At 42.2% G+C, this 24,656-nt stretch overlaps 1 protein-coding gene and 1 pseudogene across 1 annotated transcript in view; both read left to right on the top strand.

The window, feature by feature from the left end:
* The first annotated feature begins 1,035 nt into the window (after window positions 1-1,035).
* The window catches only part of SULF1 (sulfatase 1), a 121,239-nt gene continuing 97,618 nt past the window's right edge, over window positions 1,036-24,656 (top strand). The window contains exons 1-2 of the mRNA XM_006924018.3: window positions 1,036-1,107; window positions 9,500-9,594. The gene's annotated coding sequence lies outside the window, so the exon portion shown is untranslated. The remainder of the gene's footprint in view (window positions 1,108-9,499; window positions 9,595-24,656) is intronic.
* On the top strand, window positions 16,055-16,173 carry LOC112472655 (annotated as a pseudogene).

A 24,656-nucleotide genomic window follows, 5' to 3' on the forward strand; every position in this document is an offset into this window, starting at 1 on the left:
GAGCATAGAAGGGTGGGAAGTGGGGGAACCGCAGGGCCGTTTGAGAGGCCGCCTCATATTCTAACGTGCTGGGGTAGGTGACGCAGCGGAAAATTAGTGTGGAGACCAATGGAAGCATTGAATGCCAGGATGAGGACGTTCCTTACGTGCTGGGGAGCAGTGCCGGGAACAGGGCAGGATAATAACACCCTAAAGAAAACAGGAGGTCCAAAGTCGGGGACCGAGGGTAGCAGAGATGCCCCCAGGTCTGATGTCAAGAATTCGCCGCCTGCGTTCACTGCTCCCACTGGGAAAAGAGCAAAGACGACAGACAGAGGGCTGGCGCTGGCTCGGGGAACTCCCCACAAACCAGCACTAAGAAAACAAGAGACGGGGCGTAAAGAGAAGCGGGCAGGAGCACCTGGTCCGGCTCTAAGACGCATCAGTGTTTACCAAGCACTTGGGCTCTGGAGCGCCCGCCTTTCCAAACACCACATCCTCATGCACTCGGCCCTGCCACAGGCGGCTACTGTGCGGGGTGCCGGGGAGGGGGGCGGGACCGCACGCCTGCAAACCCTGACTTTGTTTGTCTGTTCGGACCCTGGGGAATGCTGCTGTCATCCGGGGAGGGTGTGAGGCTCCCTCCGACTGTGAGGATTTGGTTGAGAGAAAAACTCTACTTCCGCAAGACCGAAATCTCTAGCGGGAAAATCAGCTCTCTGTTTCCTCTGCTCCTCCTCTTCTTGGAAGTGCCTTTTGTTTGTCTGGCAGCCTTGGTTCCATGGGGGTGTGTGATGATAATAATCCCCGGGCTTATATAACCCTCTTCGTCTTGCAAGCACTTGGCAGACGGTCCCTAATGAAACTGCGGGCCGGTGTCAGGCCGGGCGGCCGCAGCGGCGAATAGGAAGCCCCAGGCTGAGGCCCGGAGGCCGGGAGGCCGGGAGGGAGGGCAGCGAGGGTCAGAGGCCGAGCCTTGGCGGCTCCCGCGCCGGGAGGTCAGGGGAGATAAGGGACAATGACTCCCGCCTCCAGGAGGAAGGAGGTCCCGCTGCCACCTTATCTCCGCGCCCCTGCGGGCTCCCAGCGCCCAGAGCTGGTCCTCCGGAGGTGCTGAAGGCGGCTCTCGTAAGTATGATGCTCGGCTTTTTCTTTCTTTTAAGAAGGAAGGAAACAAACTTTTCTCTGCTGCCCTCATCCATTTCGTGGGATTTATTCGCACGGGAGCCGTTTTCCTCAGTCAGATTGTTAGATGATGGAAAGTGAGTTTCTGGCCAAAGTTCTCCACCCAGTTGGGTACCTCCCAAACATCGCAGGAGGGGGAAGTGGTTTCTGGTGATAATTCACTCCAACAAAACAGCGCCCAGGCGAGGTGCGGGGAATCGGCCGCTTTCACTGAGCCCTGGTCCTGGGGACTGGTCCGCACGCACACCTCACCCTAGAGTGCGACCTTGGGCTGTTCACCTGGCTGGTTAGGAGCAAAAACTTCGACCTTCGGTTTCTCTGCCGTCGTGTTCACAATTTCAGACAAATCTAGCTGTTGGAAGCTGCTTTCCCACTCTTGAAATGAATGCCATCTTTCGGTGTAGGCTTGAAACTTGCAGCAGCTGCCGTAAACCCTGTAAAACACTGTGACTGTAGCGGACCTGTGAATTGTTAAGGTTTTCACTGCAGAGCTCAGGCTTCTAAATAGTGGAGGAACACAGACTGGCAAAACCCAAAGCTCTGTTATTACATTTCTGTGAAGAATACTGAATCGACCCAGTGTTTTTCTCAGGGGGTGATGCTCACTGCTTTGAGAAATTGTTTTTCAACAAAAGGAGAATTTAAAACTCGAATAATACTGAGAAAGATATGATTTTGCACACTCAGAAAGTGTGATTTGCTAATTGAACAAGCCAAGAAAATAAAGTGCTGTTTGGGATAGTCATATAATTTGCATTTATAAAACCACGATTATAATTTGTGCGTGATGATATATAGAAAATTATTATCTTTATTTCAGGTAAGGAAACTAAGAAATATGATTTGGTAATGATGTAGAAAAGCAAGACCTCTCACTTTTAGTGACATAAGTGCTATGATTAATCTACTGAGCTTAATTGTCTTTCTCTTTAAATAAACAGATGGCAAACCACATACAACGTGTATGTATAAGCGTGTGCGTATTTTTTAAAATTTGTACACTTGTATCTATCTAACGCTCAGTATTTTACATGGTAGTAATAAATCCAAACACCTCATCCAAATTGGACCAGAATGAAGTAGAGCTATTTATTCATTATTTATCCACCAAACATGGGAAACATAAAAAATTGTGTCTATGTTTAAAAGTCTGTTTAAATGACATTTCCACTTAGACTTCTCTTTGGCTTCAAAGCAATTCTAGGGCACAAGGAAAGTTGAAAATGAGGCTGGATCCTAGTTGCTTTTACCCCTAAATTTAAAAGCGATCTGTCAACACTAACTTCTTTACTCTAGCTAATTTAATTATCAAGATCGGCCACATAACCTCGGCCACATAACCTCAACGTTAGCCTCAAAGGCACACTCAGTCATCGTAGAAGGAACACAAATGCTGATGGGATCCGATTTGAGGACCGTTATTGCCATCACCTGGTTACAGATCTTTAAGATTTTCAGCCTCAGGTTTCACAGCTAGAAGACCAGTACTATTCACCCCAAGGAGAGGATTCCTGAAAGAATTAAAAGGAAATAATGAGTAAAATATCTAGCACAATATCTGAAAACAGCAGTGTTTCAGTCGATTTTAGGGTTTTCCGTTTATTCTATTTTTCATCTTTGATTCAAGTCCTTTGTTTATTGAGTGTCTACTATGTATTGCATGCTCTGCTAAGCACTAGTAGTGATTCAAAGGTGAATAAGATTGATATTCTGCCCTGGAAGGGTTCATAGTCTGAAGAGACAGATCAAAATAGCGGATAATTTTCTTAACAGCATAATACTTGCAAAAATAGCAGTGTGTTCAAGACTAAGTGACAGAATTGAGGCCAGAGCGATTGTCTCTCCTGGTGAAAGTCAAAAAAGGAACTTTCACAAAGATGATGTTGATTGTGTGCCTTTTACAAGCCAGCAGGAGTGTGGAAGGACAGTTCCGAATGAAAGCTTTGGGGAGAGCAGAAGGTGTGAGAAAGCCTGGAGACAGGAACTGGTTTCAATTGGTGCTAGTGTTGATTCTAGGGGGGCTGGAGGTTTAGCCAGGGGCCGGATCTTGGATATTCTGATGCTTCATACTGAGGTGATGCTTCGTACTGAGGTGTTTGGATCTATTGCTCTATTAACTCATACATAGACATGCTCATCCACAAAACATTTTCTTATAGGTTCACATCAATATCAAAGGCTTGGCCTGAAATGTAAGTCAGCTGCATCACTGAACATCGTTTGGTTCAGTAGACTGTGTTGTTTGTTCGCTTGCTTGGTGGTCGCACACCCATCTCAGTGGTGGAAGCATTGTAACACAAACTCCTGACCTCGCCCAGGCCCTGCCCTTCCGGAACCACTCTTTAATCAATGGGGAGATGAGGGAGGACTTTGAATGGGGCTGAGAAGGTGGAGGGAGAATAGATGTGATCCATGTTTTAGGAAGATTTTATGTAGATCACGTAGTATCCGGTCTGGCGTATGGGTTAGGCAAAGGCCAGGGGGTGATAATGCTATAAACTAGGAGACCAGATAAAGGATGGTTATAGCGTGCAAGTGAGAAATGCTGAGGTCCTGAGCAGTGCCAGGGACACTAGGGCACAGATCCAGAGATATTTAGGTAAAACATTCTCATTTTGGGGACTGAATGAACAGAATATAGAAAAAGGAAACATGTATAATATTAGTTTGGGGCTTGGGCAACTGGGTAGCTATAATGGAAACCTGTGAAACAAGGGAAGGGACAAGTTTATAGAAGAAAATTGTGTTAATTGGGACATATGGAGTTGAGATATCAACAAGAGGTTAGATTGCAAGACTGAGTAAAAATCAAAAGTGGTTCATCAAAGAAATGTAAAATTGCCAGGTTTTTCTTGGAAATTTTCAAGAGAAACAAAGTCGGGGCTCTTCCTATTATGCTCCATGCCCCCAAGAAATGTCAATCTCTGGACGCATTGGGCTCTGAGCTTTCATCTTGAATCCCTGCTGTCAATAGATATCTTCCCATTAACTTTTCAAGAGGAAGGCCGAGCCTGGGGGGTCTTGCCAGTAGCTGTGTACTCAAAAAAGAGTGATCTTGACTTCCTCTGAGCCTTCAGAAGTGAGCAGAGAGTAGGACAGGGATCTGTGGCTAGTAGAATACTTGGAAAAGAACACACATTCATAAAGAACGAGTATTCATCAAGAAGCAGTCCTTTCCTTAGTGGAGCTTTTTCACTTCCCTTGAATTGGACGACTCGCCAAGAGACTAAAACAAAGGAGGTGATTTCTTGACCGTTACGTAGCCTACAACCATTTCCTCCTTCTTCATTGTGAGCAGGAAGTTTTTCTCATAGTCTTGAATGGTGCAAAATTGGAAAGGAGGGGTGGGTAACATTTATGAATTTTTAAAAGGTGACAAGTGGAAGAATTTTTGACATTTAGAGTGAATGAATAGAGAGCAATCTGATTAGCAGACAGGAAGCCATGCCTTCTTAAGTCTTTCTTGTCTGATTCCGTGATAACCTTGAGTTCCCTTATACCCTTTTAGCCAATCTCTGCTCAGCACTTAATCTGCTATGGCAAAGCTTCTATTGGCTTTCCTGGAGTTCAGAGTTTTTACTGCACCTAAACACAGCAGAGCAAATACCATTTATTACAAAAAAGGAGCTTAGCCCCAGACCTCGTGGCTAGTTTTGAAACATCGTATAATATTTCTTTCTGAGAGGTAAACTGTATCAACACATTTAAAAACAGATTTAAGAACTTGTTTCTACCTGTAAATAATAGTTTCACCATTCATCACTGTCACCACTATCATAGAAAGACAGTAGTTGGATAAAAAGAGAGAAAAAAGGAGAAAGATAGTATTTGGTTATCATCTGAATTCCATAGGCTTCTGGTAGCTCACTTTGAAATTCCCCAAACTTCAGAAATTATCTTTGGCTTTTGAAATGATGAAAAAGGTTTCTATTTTTTTCTAAAATGCTTGTTTCCTTCATAAAACAAAAAACTGAAAAGTCCCAAAAAAGAACTGTTACTATCTCAGTTCTATAAAATAATCACCAAATATAATACTTTAGAAGAAATGAGATTGCATCATGGAAACATTGATTATTTAAAGAAGGAGCAAGAAATACTTGGTGACTCCTCATTAGTACAATTGAAAGTATGAAGAACATACTGAGCTTCCATATTTGGTGCTGGCCATTCCACTTAGGTTTAAAGTCTTGGCTTCATAAGCAAGTGCTACAACTTCACAGGCTTTTGGGGTTCGCCGACATAACGATTTCCTTCAGGCTGAGTGCCGCCTGTGCCACTGTGCTCCCCACCCAGTGTTTGAAGAGTGGATAGGGTACAGCCGTGCAGCCCCCCAGACACCTGAGTTCAGAATATTTCTGCACTTTGCTTCATTTCTGGGCTCCACGGAAAGCTGGAAGCTCCCCAACTCTCTCTTGGGCTTGGTTCCTGCTCACGTGTTTTCTGGTCTCATGTCACTGTGCAGGAAGTCATAGTCCCACACGCACCATCCACGATAGCAAGATCTGTGTTGTTCGGTGCGAGTTTTCTAACGAGGACATTTTGGGCCTTCCAACAACTCCTGAAGGAAAGCGGTTTGGAACTGACCACTAGTTTCCGAGGCGAAGGAGGCTAGGACAGTATGCACTTCTCCAACAAGATTAAAGCTACTTTTAGGAGACAATTAAAGGACAACTGCCTAAGAAAAATAAACTTTTGCCTCACACATTTATCCGAATGTATATATGTATACAGTATAGAAAAATGCCTCCAATTCACAGTTTAAAAATATCAGTTACTGTTTCAGCGTTTTACTCTGAATGGTGCTAGTGTTTGCCACTGAGGACTGTTAATTTTAGTGACATTTCTCTGCAGCAAAATCTGATGAGTTTATGAAGTTTGAGAGCCAGGAAATGCAACTCAGTTTCTGAACAACTGAGAAAGCCAAGAGAGTTAAGCTCAGTCATCTACTTGCTTTAGAGCGTGGATTTGCAAGTGCTAAGTGCCATAACACTGATTCAGAGAGAGAGAGAAGCCAAACCAAACCTTTAAAATACAGCTCTTAAACTATCAGGCTTAACTTCCCGCCATATTACCAGCAGGTGAAATTCTGGCACACGACACAGTGATTTGTGAATGTTAACGTCAAATTAATGGGCATATGTGCCAACATTTTCTAGAATTTTAGAGCAGGAGGGATATTGGAGGGCTTCCAGGCTTATATTCTATTTTACCAACAGAGAAACTGAGACTCATATGAGCTCTCTCTCCCCCCTGCCCCCTCCCACCCTGAACACGCACACACACACACACCACATTTCTGAGTCTTGTGCTGAGTCATTGCTTACAGAGAATATCATAGATCTTAAAAAAAAGAAAGGACAAAATGACCCAGAGCCGGGCCAGTGGTCCCCTGATCCATCCAAGTTTGTGTGGCCCAGCTTCAGGGCTATGGGCCAACAATATGTCTTCGCTTCAGGAACTACCCAGGGTCTCAGATTAAATATTTTTGGCCAAAACTTGAATAAACTGCAAAACAAACCCAGGATCATCACCAAATGACTCAGGTCCCGATTATACCGTGATGCTCAGTCAACGTGTGGCAGTTACTGGGGCCACATTGTGATGAGAGCATAAGATGCAGACAAAGCCCAAGGAGCACCCCTCGTGCTGAGGAACAATCTCAAGACCTGCCTGGAGAGACGAGGCATTCACCGTGCGGGCAGTGGTGACAGCAGCGGAGACGGCGTGACTCCAGGCCACGTCGTGGGGCACGCATTTTAAATGCTGTGAGAGTTCTAGTGAGAGATGGATGAAAATTGGGATCGTCCGGGAACGAGACTTCAGCTGATCCAGTGTTCCTGAATGAAATTTGAATATGCGGAGGGAAAAACGGTAGACTTTTCTAGATAAAGAAGAACAGCTTGGGGAAGGTCTCATGGGTGGGAACCCAAAGAAGCCAGGCTGATAAGTTCTCTCCAGCATCTCCCGATGCGATCAATGGACCGTGGAGCCCCCAATATTGACTTGCATTATTATCTACTGAACTGTTACTGAGATAAGTACTCAAAAAACCTAGTATAAATTACTTGAATTATATTTATAGAACTATAAATCCACAGGAATATCATTATATTTATTTTATTGAAAATCTAAAATAAACGGCTAATTAGATATAAACAAAACCATAAACCAATAATATTCCACTTAATAATATTAATTTTATTTGCCAGATGATGATGCTGTTTTGCCGAACTAAAGAACTTGTTTCAACCAAGTGTTCCTGAATGAAATTATAGAGAAAAGAACTATTTTAATACAAAATTTCTATTGTGCATTTAGTACTATGCCCATTTATAATGAATTATCACACGTCGGCAGGTGTAAAGGAAGAAAGGATCCAGGCAAGACATCTTCTGGGGTCGAGATCATGGGCCGAGAACTGATGATGGCTCAGTCATCCGATCACCTTGTTCTGTTCTGGCAAACACACCTCATGCGGCTGGCAGGACGTCTCTGGCTCGTACGAGCATACGTGTATTAAGCAGTTCTTTGGGCTGCCTCTGTTCGTTTTTCAACAGCCTATAACAATTACATTATTACATTATTCTCCCATCCATTATCATTTTAATGATGACAAGTCAAAGTCTCTATTTATAAAATTAATGAAAACTCTAGTCTCATTCCATGAAAATGTCTTTTGATTGTAAATTACCACTGCAGGGCAAGTTTTATCCTTATTACATAGGCTAAAAAAAAAAAGAAAAAAGAAAAAAAAAATCAACGCAAGTAATAATGATCGCCAGTGTTTAGTTTGCATGGAATCCTCACGTTAACCCTGAGGGTTAGATACTGTTTTTAATCGTCATTTTTCAGAGGAGGATACTGAGGAACAGAGAAATGAAATAACTCGTTCAAGGTCACATGGCCAGTGACCGCTGTTGTCTGGAATTCAAGCATCTAATTCTGCTGCTTTCTGTAGAAGATTCAGAATAATCATAGGGAGGAGGTTGTTATTTTAACATTAGGCTGTGCCAGCACGACCACAGCCAGATAGATGCTTATGGCCTCACATTCACACGTAAACTTTTACTTCAGTAGGTCACAGAGGAGCCATGCTTAACTATAAATGTAAACATTTGTCTATCCCCCTGGAACATATAGGTGTCTGTGTGATCATAATTTGTAACGTCAGAGACGTGAAATAGAGAATATAAAAGTTCTCCTAGAACTCATCAATTCCCAAGAGAGAAGCACAGGGAGTGGTGATCACAAAGCCCGCTGGGCTGGGTGTGCCAGGTGACAGAGGGTGGCGTAAGGGGTGGAGGAGTCAAGCTTCTGCCTGGAATGGAAAGAGCTGTGATAAGGACTCTGTGGGAGGAAGAGGCCAGCTCCCAGGAGCCTCTGCTGTAGCAATCTCTATGTAGGACGGAAGCTTCTAGAACAGAGGGAAGAACCTGGAACTGCCCACGTTTAACCTGAGTCACCAGGGTCCGTTCAGAGCGAGAAAAGATTCCATATCTATTGTGCTGAGGTCAATAATCTCCACCCATTACCTCTGAGAGCCCTCTGCGTAGACCAACACGCACTGTCCTCACCAGTGCAGAGGTCAGAACGCTCCAAATGAAATGCTTTAATATCTACATAGGCACAAGAAATATTTATAAATGTAAAGGAAGTTTTGAGTTATTAGTGTTTGTCATTTTCCTAGTCTTATATTTCCTTATAAGACATATCTTATATTTCCGCTTCTATCTTGTGTATCATATCCACATTTATGTGTAACACGTATACGTTAAAAAGTGCTATTCACGGCTACAGAGTTGCTTCATCAAATACTTAATGCATTAAATTAGGTGTTTTCTCCTTTTCAAGTATCTAAATTGATTTTAGTCGCTTATATTTTTCAACTGTCATAAGGGCAGAGTAGAAGCAGATTGCAACTCATCAAATAATAGCTTGCAGCAACTTTAGAAGATTTTATGATTCAGCATACACTTCCTTTAAAAGAGATCTCATAACCTAGAATAAGACGTCACTCAGCTTTTAAACCTGAAGCACTTTGCAAACGTTTAAAAAGAAACTCTTTTTTTATTGTTTTTACGAAATCCAGTCAACGAATAATAAGAAATGAATCTGATAGAAAGTCTTTCTCTTGATGGAGAGTCAAATGGAAGCTTCTACAGGACTGAATTACCCACGGTGCTTCAGAGTCTCTCGCGAATGTTGTAAGAAAATTGGCCTAGGTGAAATTTAGAGACTCTTCCTCCTAATAATGTGCTTCTTTGAGGCTGTGAAAGGAGAAGAGAAATCTCTGATAAAACGCAACTGACGGCTCGTTTGCTTTCCCTCATTGTAGGTGCCGACGGCCACCCACCATCATCTGAAGAAGGAGAATTTGGCAAATGACATGCAAGTTTTCCAAGACAGAGTAATTGCAGAAAATCTTCAAAGGTATTCATATCAAATATTTATCTCTTGAGTAACGGAACCAAGGCGCTAATTAAACCTGAGCACTCCATGTCACTTGAAGCGGGGAATATTTCATGGATGGGGAATTGTAAGAACTTTGAGGAGTTGATTGCCCTGTTCTTTCCTGTGGTCTCATCCTTCTTGGCCGAGAGCCAAAAGGGTCCTTGAACGTGGCGGAGCCATTTTATGAAATTAGCATTTGGTAATGATGCAAGAGCCATCTGAAAAATGGCCATCCGGAGAATCATGTAACTGTACTAACATGTCATGAGCTGTTCAGTAAGCTTAGGAGAATTAGAGGGACAGTGAATGGCAGGCCAAGTATGTCTAGTCATCCATCAGGAGTGAAAACTGTACAGGTGTCACCTGGCTTGTTCACAGCTTGCCTTCACAGTTTCTTGCCTTGGCCATATAAACATTAGTGCCAAGAGTGTTATGGGGCCGGAGAGAATTACAGACTCCCCCTGGCAATACAACCGTGGTTGCAAAAACATTCTTAGGGATGTGGAATCATGTGAGTTTACACCCCATGAGTCTTTTCTCAAATGTCAATATTGAAAATTGTTTCCTTCCACCCCCGACCGAAACTAATGCGATGGAAACTGTTGGGTTCTTCTTGATTTCGAATTGCAGCTCTTCAAAATCTGCCCCTCGTTTGATTCATTCTAAGCCTCGTGTTGACCCAGGTTGGTTTGGGAAAAGTCCTCTAATCACCAAACAGTTCATGAACCTCATACAACAAAACAAAACGACGAAAAAATCTTCAAACAAGTCTGGCCTGAATTTCAGATTTGTCTTTAGAGGCTTTATCCAATTTAGTATAAATTAAAAATTTATTCTAATAGTTATGAATTTAAACATTTTTCCTTCGTACTACAAATGGCGAGTGAAGACACGAAATGGCTGGACGTATATGGGAGACTGGAGAATCACCAGTAATGTATCCAGAAGCTGGGCAGCCACGAGAGAAGACAAGTTGAAGTTTAGGTCTCCCTACTTCAAAATTCTAAACAGGAGAGGGAAATATTCCAAAACAGAAACTAAAAAAGATAGTGGTTTAGAAATAAGTTCAATAAACAGTAGAACTATGACTTCTTAAGAGTTTTTCATCTTCTGGGGTCGGTTTTCCATACTTTTTCTTTGTGAACCTCTAGCCCAATGCTTCACTTTTTCTGTAGGAAAGACAGAGGCTGGCCTTCTGTATCATACCATTCAAAATTAACTGTAGAAGAGGATGGAAAACCCTTAATACTGGAGCTCACCCTACATCTTCCCAAGAAGTCACTGAAGACCAGATTTTTCAAAGCCATCTGTCCTAGTTTCTCTTGTGTACGGAGAGGCCACTTTTCTGGGATGCCATGTTATTTACTGCCTGGTCAATAACCTTTTGTTTCACACTTTTTCCCCTTTGATGGGTAATTTTACCACTTTAAGCATTATATCTTTTTCATTTCTCAGCATGTCCTTACTATGAGAAAATAAAAATGTGTGTACTCTAATGCTGGATCAAGCTAGAATCACTTGCTCGAATTTAACACACCTAACACTTATTTCTTAAAAATCTGTGAACCCCCTATGAGAACAGGCTCCAGACTGCTTGCTCCGGCTTAGCACTAGAAAATTCAAAGTCGGACCAGCTGCCAGCTTCAGAGATCTCTGCCCTCCTCCTCTATCATTTGAGTTGGATTAGATAGGTAGCTCAGTCACCTCCCACCACCACATCTGTATTCATAGGTCCACAATCCTCCCATCTGGTAAATGTTGTAGAAAGAAATTGGTCCTTTCAGTGTGTGCTCAGACAGCCAGGTTTATACAATAAGGACCACTTTACTGGGACTTCGGGTTTCAAAATGCTGCCCTGTGCGTTTTTGATTGCCTCTCTGCTCTCGTCCTCTGGGTATAAAGTTCTTTCATTTAATATTTTTCCAGCTTTAAAAACTGCTTACCTGCAACTGCAGTTCATTGAACTTGGCTTCACCTCCAAAATACATAACGTGAAAAGCAGAACCAGGAGATGTTATAAGCAAATCTCAGAAGCTGCCCAAGCATCTCCTGCCTGTTGGATTGCCAGAAGATTCCCTCTTGTTCCAAGGAGAGATAGGTTGTAATCACATATAATAAGACACCAAAAGGACAATTAAATTTCATGGCTTGGGGGAGACGTAGAGGGTTCTTGTCGAAAATGTTCACACCTGCAGAACAGACTGCTGTTTTTTGTGGAACCTAGTTTTCAGCTTGAAATACACCTGCCAAAATCTGAATGGCTGTTATTATACCTTCTGGACTCAAACACTGCCCTGTCAGATGAAGTTTGGTGCACACAAATGGGATAACTTAGAACAGTGACTATGTTGTTTGTAAGGAAATTAAGGCCTATTGATGCCTATTCGGGATGGAAAATTTTATTATAAGCCTGCCTTAGCTGTGCTTCCCTGGCATTTTATTTTTTTATGTTACTTTAATTATTTAAGTTATACTCAATTTCAGTGATTTAAAAAAAATAGTCCATAGACTATAATAGTAAACTACATCTTGTCAAGGAATCAGTTTCCAATGTGGACCCTAAAAACGCTAAAATTATCCTTGTCTTGGTAACCAGTGAATATTGAAAGTTTAGCGCGGAATAAAAAGAGCTGATTTTAGGTGCCGAGAAGCAGACTCTTACTTAGCGATCACTCTTACCCTTCACATTTTATTTCACAGAACCCTAAAGTTAGTTAAAATGTATTTGTTGTAAAAACAGTAAATTAGCTACCTAACATGAGATTTTTTTTAAGAGTTCAAAAAACCACGCACGCTTAACCCAAGTCCACAAGCCTTTTCTATATGAATATATGCTATGTGAAATCATAGAAAATTGCTGCTATTCGACTATTTTTGACCTACAAAAGCCCCAGTTTCATAGGTGCTACCTAATATTTTACATAATGGGAAACTTAAAGAATGTACAATTTTATTCATTTTTTTTCACTTAATTTTATGGCAAGACAATTTATAATTTCTGCATTGTCTGTATAGTTCATAGTTTAAATTCATGCAAATGGATATGAGACGCATAAGTTGATGCGGGACATATAAGTTGATTTTGCTTTTTTCCTGTGAAAGATAATACTCAAAAAAAAAAAAAATATAAGTTGATGTGGGACATATAAGTTGATTTTGCTTTTTTCCTATGAAAGATAATACTCAAAAAAAAAAAAAAATACCCCGCACACAATCAATACCTTCCCTGATACAGCTATCCTATTGGGTTTCAATCTAATGCCAGTGTTTAAACTAGTGTCTCCTGCATCATCTTTCATCCCTCTGAAACTGAACATTTTACATGAGAGTCTGCAGTACAAATCTTAGTGATAGAGTAAGCATCACTGGGCACAAGGATACTACCTGCATGCACGTATGGACACAGTTAAATGGGTCATACCTTCCTTGATACAGCTATCCTACTGGGTTACAATCTAATGCCATTGTTTAAACTAGTGTCTCCTGCATCATCTTTCATCCCTCTGAAACTGAACATTTTACATGAGAGTCTGCAGTACAAATCTTAGTGATAGAGTAAGCATCACTGGGCACAAGGATACTACCTGCATGCACGTATGGACACAGTTAAATGGGTCTGTGTAGACAATACATCTGCAAAGCTAACCAGTTTGTGTTTAAAGAAAACACCAAGCTCCAATAGGAGGAGAAGCACTGGGCTCGTCAGGCTGTGCCTCTCTCAGCTGGCATCTCTCCATTCTCATCTGACTGAGACCTGTCCCGCAGACGGCCCTCTCAGTACGCTTTGGCTGCCAACAGAATAGTGCTTTGTCTAGTACGGCGAGGAAGCAAACTCCAGGGATGTTGACCCACCCGAGGAAATCCCTTTGCTCTTGCCCTAGTGATATGTTCAGGCAGGAAGTTAAGAGGAAAATAGCTATTCCCCTGGAGATGAGGGTGGAGAGTGGGAGAGAGGGAGGGATCAGTTTAATTATGATGAGTGTGGGGGTGGGAGGACCCGAGCAGTCACAGTGAAGAGCAAGAAAAAAGAATGGGATGATGTCATTCTTTACTGGGACAGTCAGTGAAATGAAATCAGGTCACACACATGGTCTTGTTCTGTGCCCAGATCTGTAAGTGTTACAAAGAGATTACTTTGTAGTAACACTTTTTAGGAAGGGCCCAAGGACCCTTCTCACATTAGGATTTCCCCCGAGACATCGTCAGAACAGACACAAAGGGCAGAATCATCCACCCAGTGTGAATGGCCTACACTGGGTGTACAGCATTTGTTGAAGATCGCTAAGCCACAGTTTAGTATAGAAAAATTGTCCAGATTCTTACGACACAGTGAATTTCTAGAAGCAGAATGCAACTGTACAACTTGGTGTCAGGCCAGATGTTTTCAATCGGTGCCCTTTTTTGCAAGATCATTTCGAACGGCAATCTGAGGTGAAGAGGGAATATGTTTCTAAGGAGAAAGTTGTCACTTCCTGAAAAAAATACTGTCTTGTATTTTGTTATGGCATTTTTAGGACTGATTAATTCTGCTTACAGAGAAAGCATTTGAGCTGTCTTGATCTTGAGTTTCTAGAACCACTGGTGGCAGATATATTCAATTTTAGGCGCTTTTTCTCTCTATGGTGTCCTCATTTAACCTCATTCGTCTACTTAGATTTCACGAGAGGGCATCGCAATTACACATAGAGGTTAGATTTTCTAGGAAGTCATCCCTGGAATAATTAGGTGATAGGGTCAGTTCCTGTGATTAAGATTCTGTTGTTACTGCATTAATAGGGCTTAAAACAAGTAAGTCATTGACCGAGGGGTATTTTTTTTTTTTTAATTAGAATATTTTTGCTGTGAGTATTTATAATAGAACTGGAACACTGTAGGCTTTTGACATTGGCATCTGCTGTTTAGAGAATTTGCAAAACTCAGTATTCGATTTTGAAAAACCACTGGTTTTCGGGTGTGTATATATTCAGGGGCAAAGTCCTTCTCTCTCTCACAGACTACAGAAACGTATGGAAATAAAATTGGATTACAGTGGGAATTCATACTTGTTTTATGATTTTGTTCTCAAATTGCTAGGGAATTTTGCTTGGTCATCCAGGCTGAAGAGGAGTGGTGACCTATATGTGACAAATATGTTGAAAGCTGCAGTGGCTTGTGGCTATCAAAATGGAAAGAGGCCCATTTTGAAGGAGCCTTTTTGAGGGGCAGATTCTAACATTACTTCAGTGATTTCTGCCCCCCTAATTTTTAAATGAAAGGCAGTTAGGCTTGCAGGGCCTATGAGATAGAATAATTATTTCAAAATAAAAAAAGTAACCAAAATATTTTCAAACAAATGGTCAGCATCACCAGAAGTCCCCAAGTTTTCAAGACAATGTTTAATTTTCTTTGCTGTTTATTTTCTAGTTAGCCTTTAAAAGTAAATTGGATTTACTTGTACTGAAAGAAATGTAAGTCTTTTGTCCATAGCCAGCTGACAAGAGCATCTAAAATGCAGATCTTACTTTAATCGAATCCGTTATTTCCAAAGCAAGTAAATCAGGCATGGCTTCTTACAATAGGATTCACCATAAAATTAATTTCAAAATTACTTGCTTTTACAGTTTCACCAAAAAAGATTTGATGCATTTTCTGCATTAAAATGTATTTATTACATAAAGTAAGAATGCCTCAGCAGATTAAATCCATGCTACAGTATTCGAAGGAGTCTGGTCCAGCCAGACATGATGGTGCACAGCAAGGCCCAGGGGCCTAGGGAGAAGGACTGGCAGCCATTCCGAGCAGTCAGTGCCCGAGCTGTGAGGGATGTAGATGTTTAGAGTACCATCTCTGGATGGTAATATGCCATAATATAACTTGGTCACCAAACACTGTTGTCCACAGAACACCGCCCTGAGAGTCGGTTCCAATGTTAAGCATTTCGTTTACTGTGTAGCTTTCTACGAAATTAGAATATACGTGTCCCACTTCCCTCACTGGGTTGTTGTAAACTTATGATAAAGAATGTAAAAGTGCATTAGGAAGGAGCAGATGTGCGGAGCCGCTCAAACACAACTGACTGCTCTTGTTGTCATGTTAAAAGGCCGAGGCATTGCATGGTAATCATTAGTTCCCAGCATACTGTGCTATTCCCAGCACCTTATTTCTCTCTCATTATTTTTTTAGTTTTATGTCTCTGCCAGTAAACGGATCCCGATGTGTATTTTTGATTGGCACAAATTCAAAAATGTTTTGCAAAGGAGGAAGGCTAGAGAATCGCTTGGATTATAAGCATGTATTCAGTGCCTTTTTAAGAAAAGCTGCAGAATGAAACATCTTTACTGGCTGACGCATTAAACCTAGAAGTGAAAAGAAATTAGCATGTACTGGATGATACACTTGTAGTTGTTGGAATCGAGCTAAGGATGGACTCCAAATAATCTCTATGATTAGAAAAAAGATGCATTACGGCCATGCCACCCTGAATATGCCCAATCTCGTCTGATCTCAGAAGCTAAGCAGGGTCAGGCCTGGTTAGTACTTGGATGGGAGACCACCTAGGAAAACCAGGTGCTATAGGCGTTAAAAAAAAAAAAAAAATGCATAAGATTAACTCACCGGAGATGGGGCAATATTGCTTTAATATGGATTTAATATGCACTAAAATAGATTGAGAAATTTCCATCATTGACATCCCCAAAACAGAGGCCAGAGACAGAAATGGACATTCTTTGCTCACTGTCAGCGCCTGTCACAAGATTGTCTTTCTCTTAGGGAAATCTTCAATTTTCTGGTTGTTTTTGTTTTCTCACCCTCAAGCACGGCTTCATAGAGGAATTTCTTTCAAATGTCAGATACAGTATCAGTTCAGGAGTTTGTAAGTGCTGAGATAGTTGCTTCTGGGTGAAAAGAGAGGAATGTAATTTACATTTCTCATGGGGAAGTCCGTCTTCATTGAGCAACTTTCTCTCTGGTTATGGAAATGTTAACACAGAGTTTGTATGGTGTGACATGTGTACATGTATGAACAAGTGTTCCACGGATGACCAATTCCTAAATGTGACGGACAATAATTCTGACTATCAAAACATTGATTTTTTTTTCTCCCCAACTCATGTAAGACCATGCATCTTCCTGGCAATAATTAGACTGAACCATTAGCTTTCGTGGGTGTCTGAGAACATACTCGGTGATGTATGTTACAGTTGATGTAAAAAGAGCCTCTTGTACCTTAAGAAGCCTCTGGGAGAGGTTGAAGCACTATCACCAGCACAGATGATTTTGTCTTCTTGAGTGGAAAGCTCATTCTCTTTTTTTCTTTTCTAATTTATGGTGACATGAGGGAAGCGGAGCATGGTGGTAGGATCACGGATTTGGAGTCCAGGCTGCCTGGGTCTGAGTCCCAACTATGCCATTTGTTAACCGTGCAACTTAATTTCTTCACGCCTTGGTGTGCTCATCTGAAAAATGAGAGCCAGCAATACTCCCGATTTCATTTACCTGTTTAGAGGAATAGACGATTTCGGATGTATAAAGGGCTCTGAATTTTTATGCATGTTAACTGTTATGATTTATGGGCATTTTAAAAATCTAGAAATGCAAAGAGTAAATAATAAGTTTCCATAACATTATTCTGCCTATAATTCTGTACACACACACACACACACACACACACACACAGAGTCAGTGTACCAGGCACTGTAGAGAAGCCAGTCACTGGTCACAGCTTCCACCCACATAGAAACGGGTGCCCATCAGGAGCTGGACACATACATGAACTTCACAAATAATAGCCCTAACAGCACCCTTCGTCCACACACTTGAAATATACATTTGTACACTTGTAACGATTGTCGAGAGTCAGATGACACGATAAATGGAAAAATTGGGGGGGGGGGGGTATGTTATCAGTAAACACATGGAAAACTTTTTTCAAAGCACCTTTTAATTTTCTATGGTCCAGTTTCCCTTTTGTTTGGCCTTAGGTTTAGCTTTCTCCACAATCCAGCCATGACTTGGCAAACATCAACAAATAAAAACCAATAATCACTAAAGTCCACTCCAAAGATTCTCCTTATGGAGGCGCTGATGACTCAGTAGGCCAAGATTCTGATCCCCAGACAGGCTGGATATTTATCCTCTGGTCTAGACTTAGCTTCACGCTGGACGCAGAGACCCACAGAAGTGAGGAATGGGTTTGCCCCGTGAAAACATGTTTTAATCCTTTATTTGTCAATTGTATACATTTGATGATTTTTACAGCTGTCGCTATTTAAATGATGATGTCATTTCAAAGCTCCAGGTTGACAACTATAAAGCACCCTGCTTTTCTAGTTGTGCCATTATTAAAATGTCCCTTGTTGAAAGAAGAGAAAAAAATATCTTTAGAGAATGATGGATTAAAGAAGTCCCATGAAGAGAGTTTTCCTGTGTGTTTTGGAGACTTTTCACAAAGTGGAGAACGCTAATTCTGGCTTGTGTTTTATACTTCTGAAAAAGACATTCTATATAAAATTTAGAATTCTAATTGCATATCGAATGTTGACATGGAATCTTAAAGTAATACACTCGGGGTTTGGTTTTCCACTTTTCCATCTTTATTCGAAATATGTAGATGTCCCGAGAGCTGGCAAGGACCTGCTGCACCAATTCAGAGCAGAAAAAGCCCTTCGTAAACCCCATCAACTCCCCCCAGCATCTCCCGAATGACAGGTAAAGGTGATCATTAGCATGACATTAATGAACAGCAGTGCGGTAGCTGCCCATTGTGTAAAGAATCAGGAGCAAAGCTTTATAAGCCTCTCCGAGGACCGGCAGTATAAGACGAGTGTGATACTGTGAAAAGATAATGGAGATCCGCCCTCACTTCCTAGCTTGTGGAACTAGGCAAGCTGCATGGCCTGCTGGGTCTCAGGTTGCCTTCTGGTAAAATGTGGGCGACTGCATTTAGCCCATAGTGTGGTGAGAAACTCAAAGAGAAACACCAAGCCCGGGGCCATGCGGATAGCATCGATTTAAGAAGCCCCCGTTTCTCTCCTCTCCTTGTCTTAGCACGGAGCATTGCTCCTCTTCCTTCCCCACGCGTGACACCCTGCCTCCCCTCCCAGCCTGTCCCTGCAGGCGTCCCCGCGCCCCTTCCCCTCCGCTTCGGATGCTCATGCTTCCTCCAGCACACCCCGCGTGCGCCGAGCTCTGCGATTTACACAGGACGAGAATGCGCTTTCCTCCTCTGTCTGGCTAAAGCTCAAATGCCATGCCTAACCTTTGGAAACTATCCCTCGACTCCCTCACAGCCAGAGTTTGATTATTTCTTCTTTCGCACTCCTGTGGACTTTATACTTTAATTGCAGCTCGTGTTTATTTAAATCTCATTTGTACCTGACTGGCATTTGCACGTCTGTGCCTCACGTTCGTTCGATTGCGTGCTTTTGGAGACTGGAGTATCATCTTTCTGTTTCTTACTGCTTTGAGCGCAGCACTTAGCTAGTTCAGTTCACAATGAATGCTTGTTTTCAATGTAAAAAACCAAGTTGCAACTTCTGGTTTTAAAATACTGAGCTCTGTGACTTGCCAAAAGGAGGCATCCGTGCTTTGGTTCAGGCCGGTTCCCTAGTGGTAAATTTTAAAAACTGCTTATACATTTTTTTTCTTTTATTTGCATGAGTATTTGAATATTTAGAAGGCCCTTGTGCAAATAAACCCTGAATTAAATATCGAGCAGGAGCCCTGTGGCCTGGCACCTGTCTTGTAGAGTTTAGTGAGAGATGTAGGAGCACATATGGAACTGTTATGAAAGGCAAGGACCCCGTAGAATAATGAATGAATCATCCCCCACATCTCTTTGCCACACATCAATGTCTTTTAAAAGTAGCTTGTTACAAGGGATCACTCTGAAAGACCATAATCCTTTGGACGCGAGGACACTACAGAGACAATTACAAGCCTAATGGTGCAGCCATTCATGGCTGGGAAACAGCAAGGTGGAGGCAGAAGAAAAGCCAGCTTGGTGCTCGAAATGAGTAGATTTTGTTTGCAAAATCCACTCTGGGGCTAGCGGAGCCCTCCTCCTACGGCTTGACCTTCCTGAGGTCTCCACCGATGTCCCATATCTGTTCAACGAATTCTTTCCACTATGTCTGGTCAGAACTCGACTCTCTCCCAGCCACACATAGTGCCAGCCTTTCTTCCAGCCCCCTGCAGGCTGTCCTTCACCTGGTAGTCGCCCTCGGCCCAACTCTGTGGAGCCTCACCTCGCACATCTGTAGCTTAATGTTGGGCCAGCGACTCAGGGGATCCCATACAGATTTCTGGGCTCTTTCTCTTTGTTGCTCTCTCTTCCTACAGTCTACCCCACAAATTCCACCTCACGTCCCCAAATTGAACTCTTTCCTCAGCTCTTCTTGGGCTTCCCTCTCCGTATGGCATTCCAGAAAGTGTCTCTAGTGGGACATACCTCACTTTCGTCCCTTCTCTCGGGGGTCACAGCCATGTCTGAGATAGTTGCTTCATATACTTGGTTTTCTGGCTGTTCCTAGCGGGAAGACCAGCGTGGTACCAGTCCCTCCATCTCGACTGAGAATAGAGATCCTCCACACTTGTATCCAAACAGTATTTCTTTTTCTTTTCTCCCCACTAGTCAGTCAGACCCGTCAGGGCCGTGACAGGGCCTCATTCAACTCTATTCCCAACGTCTAACATAAGAGTTTAGCACATGGCTGGCATAATGAATATTGTTGAGTGAAATGAATGAATGATTATTATTAAGTTTATCTAAATTGTCTACATTTAGTGGAGACATTGATGTAAATATCTAAGCAGTCCTGTAACATGCACTTTTCTTTAAGCAACAGAGAAAAAATTTCTTAAACAACCGAATTCGTATAAGCCAGAGAGCAATGTTAGGGTAAACTAGCTCTATGTTAAGCTTACTTAACAGTCCTTACAGCTGTGACATGCCACTCTCCAGAAACGGAGATCACATGTTTTCAGGTACCTATGGGACAGTAATGACCGGTTATTCTAGAATTAAAAGTAGTGGTGGCTGTTTCTAGTGTTCAGTCCATGAAGTTGGCAAATGCAGTATCTACCTTCAGAGATTTCTACCTCAAAGCATATATCAGATTATTGTAAATTTTCAGGCAAGGGTTTTATTTACCTTAGTCTTTTGAAGGGGCTATGATGGCCTTTCATTTAAAGAGCAAAATGCATCGAGTTGGTCTTTCAAAAGTCTATCTAGCTTTCATCTTATGATCAAAAAGTAGACTTCAAATTAAGAATTATGGTCAAACTGCTATAAACTGCACAAATTGGGTGGGAGAGAAGTCCTGCCTTTTTATGTTAAAGATTTCACTTTGAAATCTTAATATAACACCTGTACAGTAGGTTGTATATAAGAAATATCTGTATCAGAAAGAATACAGGATTCATGTAAGTCTCTTAAAAAAAAATCTATGATGCTTAAAATCTCTAGATATAGGTACATTTCCTATAATTAGAACGCTTTTACCTAATTATGTAAAGGGTTCCTAAGATTCAGAAGTATTCCAGTCCTACACACGTATGCACACACACACACACACACATGCATGCACACAAGTCGCATTACAGATAAATTTCTCCTACTCCACAGGTCAATTCAGGGTTCACGCGATATTGTTATTATCAAAAATAGTCTTTTAATATGCAATCTCATTTGATCCACAGCATTCTGAAAACTCTTTTTTATTTCTTTTTAACTGTATTTCTCATTTCTGTCAATGAAAGCCAGCAGTTTTTTTCGTTGAGAAACTCAGCTGTGAGTGAGACATCGAATCTGCTAGTTCATTCCCGTCACCTCCGGCAAATTGCCTTTTCATCTTTGTTCTTTCATTACCTGACCTACCAGACGGAAATAATAATTTGATCCCCACATGAGAGTAAAGGACCCTTCAATTCTAATATACGATAACAACAACAACAACAACAACAACAAATCTGGTTTATTATTGAGAGAAATTTTTTCAAAATAATGATTGTACTTTTTTAAAGCCTGAGCGAGGTGACGTTTAGAGAGCAGTGATTTAAGTTTGTGGTTCCAGAACTGTTAAAAATGAAAGTTTTTCTTTCCCTTTGCTTTTCTCCAACATTCACCCCCCTTGGTTTACATTCTCAGTTAGGAACATAAAGTGAACCGTTGCCAAAGCCTCAGGTTCCACCTGGTTTGGGGTTGAAACCACGTGAAGCCACTGAATTTTTGCATAGTTTCCATGTGAAATGATATATCAGCTCAGGTTCTCTTTCGGTCTTGGCCAGGTTTATAGGAAACTTGGCCAAGCTTTAGATGAACCTGCTCTGAGTTTTGATTTTATATCAGACCCACTCGCCTAGTTCGGTCTTTGAAAAACTCGTATTCTAATGTCCCCAGAGTGTGTATGATCGTTACTGGAGTCTGAGGTGCAGCAACGTCTTGTTTTAAGTGTAAGATGGGGGAGAATTTCTCAGCTACTTGGAACTCGTTCTAATTGGGAAACCAGACAGACTCAGTAATAGAGGCTCTGGTGTCAGGCATAATACTTTCGGGAAAGAATTTCTTTTGAAGTCTCAACAAAAGGGTTTTCAAGTAAATAGCTCAGACGGACTAGGTTAATTCACTTTTCCTTTGTTTCTTTACTTATGCATTCATTAATTCAGCAAATATTCACTGAGCACCTACCACATGACATGCGAAGCCCCGTTCTAAGGTATTCAGGATGCAGTCAGTGAGCACGATGTGTAGAGATCTGAACTTTTGTGGGTCTTACATTCTAGCAGCAGAAGACAGAAGCTAAAACTAAGCATAATGCATAAGTTAAATATATAGAGTACGTTAGAAAGTGATATTAGTTCATGGTAAAATGAAAAAAAAAGTAGAGTGAGATTAGTGAAATGAGGTTGCAGTGTTAGAATGGATTCACAGGGCAGGTCTCGTTGAGATGGTAAGATTTGAACAAAGAAGAAGCAGCAACCAGATAGTTTGAGGAAGAGCATTCCGGACAGAGGGCACCACTGGAGCAAAAGCCCCAAGGTGGAATTCCTACACATTAGAGGAACCACAGAAATGGAGCTGACGAACAGTAGAAAATGAGGTCAAACAAGCAAAAAGAGGCCAGCACGTGACCTGTAGGCCATGAGAAGGATTTGGGCTGTTTCTCTAGATGGAATTAAAGCCATGGTGGGATTTTATATAAAGGAAGAGTACATTTTGATTTATATTTTAAAAGACTCTCGCTCTCTCTCCCGTTGAGAGTAGACGGTAGATGGACAGAGGCTACCGAAAGAGAGGAGTGTTTTGCATTTGATGACAGCAGTAGAAGTAGCAAAAATATTAGCTATTTTTGAAGGTAGAGGCAACTGTCTCACCTGATTGGTTGAATGTTGGCGGCGGGGGTGGGGTGGGGGGGGCGGCAAGGAAGAGAAGAAAAGGAAAGTCTCGAGGATGCTTCGAAGGTTTTGGCCCAAGTAACTGAAGGGATAGAGTCGCCATCTGCTGAGATTGCAAAGGCAGCAGTTGGAAGAGTTCTGGGGAGGAAGATCAGTTTAGTTTTGGAATCAGGTTTGAGGGGTCTAGACCTCCAGGTGGAGATATCATTGAGTCGGCAGTTGGATTGATCAGTCTAGATCTGGGAATGAAGGTTTGCATTTGGAAGCCATTAGCATGATATCAACAAGATGTGTGAGCGCAGACAGAGAAAAGAAGTAAAGACTAGCCTTTGAAGTTCTTCAACATTACGAGGTCAAAGACCAGGAGAGGTCAGCAGAAGACATTGAGAAAAAGCACAGTTAAGCAAGGGGGAGGAAGTGGGGGGAGGGAATTCTTGGTTTCCTGAAAGTTGAATGAAGATAGGGTTTCAAGGAGGAGAGAGTGATCAAATGTGTCTGGCAAGTCCAATAGAATGAAGATTGAGAACTAATCATTGAATTTATCTCCTTGGTAGTCATTGGAGATGTGTATGAGAGCGGCTTTGATGAAGCCTAGGGAGAGAAGGCCTGATTCTAGTAGGCACAGAGAGGATGAGAGAAGAGAAGCTTGGAAATATGACGGCTCTTCCAAGGAGTTTGCTGTAAGGGGAGCAAAGAAACTAGGCAGTAGCTGATGAGAAAAGTTAAGTCGAGAATATTTGAAATGACAGCATGTTTGTACACTGATGGGAATGATCTCATGTGGGCAGGAAAATTGATGATCTGAGCAAAAGAGAGGAGCATTGCTGGAGTGTGGCTTTTTGAATTGAATAGGTGAGAAGAAATAGAATCTAGTACACAGGTGGGAGAATTGGCTTCAGACAGTGAGAACGTGGATAATCCACATACCCAAATAGATGAGAAGGCAGAATATAGGGGAGCAGATGCTGGTGGGTGAACAGCCAGAGGGGTTGGGGGGAAAGAAGCCTTTGGAAGTTCTCTACTTGCTTCTGTTTCCTCACGAGGTGTGAACGAAGGTTATCTGCCAAGGGCAAAGGTCAAGGAGGAGTGCTGTGGGCGTGGGCAGGGAGGAGGTGGTGTGAAATGGACTTCTGACAAAACGGAAGAGTAACTGGACTGGGGAATAAAGCATAGGCACCTGGCAGCATTTCGGGCCTCCTCGAGGTTCGTGGCACTGAACGTAACATGAGATCATTCCGGGTGATGTATTTGTCCCCGGGCATGTTCAGCTGCACAGGTGCAGCTGTGGAGGAGGCGGGGAGTTGGATTTAAGTGAGGTGGTGGTGTGCCAAGCAAGGATGGCAAAGCAACGGAGGCGGAAGGGAGGCGACGGCATTCACAGAGGACTGATTACGGCGACTAACTGTGGATTTAATCCAATAAGGAGGGGAGTGAGGACATTAAGAGAATGAGGGCCGCCGAGTGGTAGGGTCAAGGCCTAAGTAGCTCTGCTGTGCCAGAGTCATTGGGGTTGGCATATGGACAGGCCAATATCAGAGGGCAGAGGGCGCCTGGAATTAAGACAGCAGGAAGGGCGGCAGTGACTCATACTGCTAAGGGCTAGGGACTGACTAGATTGGCCTAGAGATTAGAGGAAAGGGGCTTCAGGAAAGGCGGGCCAGGGTCCA

This window comes from Pteropus alecto, unplaced genomic scaffold (assembly GCF_000325575.1).
Source record: "Pteropus alecto unplaced genomic scaffold, ASM32557v1 scaffold87, whole genome shotgun sequence".
NCBI lineage: Eukaryota > Metazoa > Chordata > Mammalia > Chiroptera > Pteropodidae > Pteropus > Pteropus alecto.